This window comes from Rhagoletis pomonella, unplaced genomic scaffold, assembly GCF_013731165.1.
Source record: "Rhagoletis pomonella isolate Grant_MI unplaced genomic scaffold, Rhpom_1.0 Rhpom_scaffold_00007, whole genome shotgun sequence".
NCBI classification, from domain to species: domain Eukaryota; kingdom Metazoa; phylum Arthropoda; class Insecta; order Diptera; family Tephritidae; genus Rhagoletis; species Rhagoletis pomonella.
The window spans coordinates 53,726,891-53,729,544 of NW_023458561.1; positions in this window are offsets into that span (position 1 = coordinate 53,726,891).

Below are 2,654 nucleotides of genomic sequence, written 5' to 3' on the forward strand. Positions count from 1 at the left end.
AAATTATAAAGATTTTCAATTTATCAAGTGCACTGAATCGGGCTGTTAGAAACGATTACTCAGCGTGTCACCTATTACCTTTTCTCCTTGTTTCGATTCTCAGCACTTGTATTTGTGCACGTAAAATTGTAAACTTTTAATTTGATTGGTTTGAAAATAGATAAAAAAATTACAATTAAAATAAATGTATTTACGCGTTCGAATTGTGATTTTTTTTTTTAATTTTTTTCCTGTCTTTATTCAAAAGTTTGTTTTTCGATTGGCAAATGAATTACATTTATACAAAAAATTATATTTGTGTGGCATATTTGTAGGGATTTTATTAAAAAATGAAATGAGAGCATTATTCTCTCATGGCTATCTTTGCACTTAGAAATTTAATTTAGAAATCAAAAATCTATAGTTGTCCAATTTTCTAAGTGAAGTTGTTTTTTTTTTTTTGGGTAACTACATACACGCGCTGCTCATTTGCCAGATATTAAATTTTCAAATCAAGTCAAATCAAAGTCGTGCATAACTGAGCTTTAAAGTGCGTATTTTCATTTTTCACTTACCTTTTTATTCTATGTGTAAACATACATACATATTACTGTCCACCATGAGTGTATCTGCAATGAAAAAATAAATGAAATTGTTATTTTGAAAATGGCTGAAATAGATTTTAAAAACAGGGACTAGAAAAAAAATTTTCGAAATATACTTATTTTTAGGTCATTGCAATTCGTTACTTCACGAATATAAGTTTTGGGTTGGTACTCTCCTGTTTTTATCATATATATGTACATACATTAGGGTAATCCTACATGTACAATAACATTTATTTTAAAAATTAAAAAATTATTTTAAATTATAATAAAATTAACAATTATTTTAAAATTAAATTTTAGTAGGGTACATTACAACACTGCTTGTTTACTTTTTCATACCATATGTGTGGCGTAGAGCAAATTTCAAAATTTATTTGTTGCATTCTAAAAAAAATTGTTTAAATTTACGCATTAAAAGAGAGGTAACCTAATGCGTCCCAATTTATACACCGTGTAATAAAATTCAACAACTGGCTGTTTACTTTTAAATACCAAATTTGTCGCGCAATCAAAATTACACATAAAGTTTTAAAATAGAGTCAATATAAGCACTTAATGTATATTACTAGTAGGAAATGTGTTTTTACTTTCAAAACTTTGCAATTTTAAACATCTCATGTTCAAAATTAAGTTCTGAACAACTTATGTATATACATATGTATGTATTTACATAGATTCTGGTTGAAAAATAGATACTTTTCAGTATTTAGTACTTTTAAATGCACTTTTTGGAGTGTAGTTTTGTCATTTTTTCTTTTATTATATTTAAAAGCATCAGATTATCATAAAAATAAATTTTGAGAGAAGTGTACAACTGTCCGAGAATATTCCACAGGCTGCACGAATGTGGTCTTGTGATATTTTGCCGCAGTGGCGGCGAAGAGCAATTTTCAAGGCGTTGATTGTCTCATATTTTTTAGTTGATACTTTGGCTTTGAGAATGGACCATATTGGAAAATAAATTGGGCTTAAGTTCAGTGATTATGGTGGCCATTGCTGCGAAGAAATGAAGCTGGCAAGTTTTTTCTAAAAACCTTAAATTTTGCAAACTTTGTACAGTGGCGCTGAGTCTTATTGAAGCGTACAATGATTTCTACCAAATTTATCGTCGCACATACGACTATTAAGATGAAAACTCGGTCAAAAGTCAGATTTACCAACTTTGGAAAAAGTTGAGTTAAGCATACGTTTCCTAAAATGAAATATCTAATCTATTGAAAGGTAGCCATTAAAACTTCCCCGTCGATTTCCCTTTGACATACGTCCACCTGAAAACAGTCATTGTTGGAAAAACGCTTTAAAGGAAAAAATAGCTACTTTTTTTGTAACAAAATATTTAAAACAAAAAAATTACTAATTAGTAATGTCTATATACAAAGTACGCGATGGGATTTTTTGTCGAGGTCATCAGATCTGTACCGTTCGTTCATCACAAATTAAAGGGCTTGAGCTGTGGATGTGCAATAAGATTTTTTATTTAAAAAGTTAAAGAAATTGTAAAAATATGGGTATCAACCGAAATGGTTTGGAAAGGCTTTGTATCTTACCTACGTGTAGGAGGGTTGCCACATGTTTAAATATTAAAAATGGAGGTCAAACGAAAGAGTTTTAAGAAATCTTTAGTTCCACAATTTAGAATATTTTTGATATGTTTGAGGGTTGCCCCCATTAAAAAGGCTAAGTTAAAATTGTGTAATAATTTAAAGGATTTATTAAAAGATTGTTATCAATGGAAATGCGTTTTTTATTTCAGAACTATATTTAGGATGGTTGCCACGTATTTAAAAAATCAAATTCAACAGTTAACTGAAATATTTATAACAATGTCAGACCAATTATATTTAAGTAAATTTTAATTCGAAAATAATTTTTAAGAGGGTTGCCGCCTTTTTCGAAAATCGTATTTAGTTTAATTATACATAAGTTACATGAAATTTCGAAATGTGGTTAAGACATCTTTAAATTAAACATTTAAAATATTTTAGGATGTCAGAAGAGGGTTTCCACCTGTTAAAAAAAATAAAATTCAAATTATTTAATATGTTAAATGGATTGTTAAAAGATGGG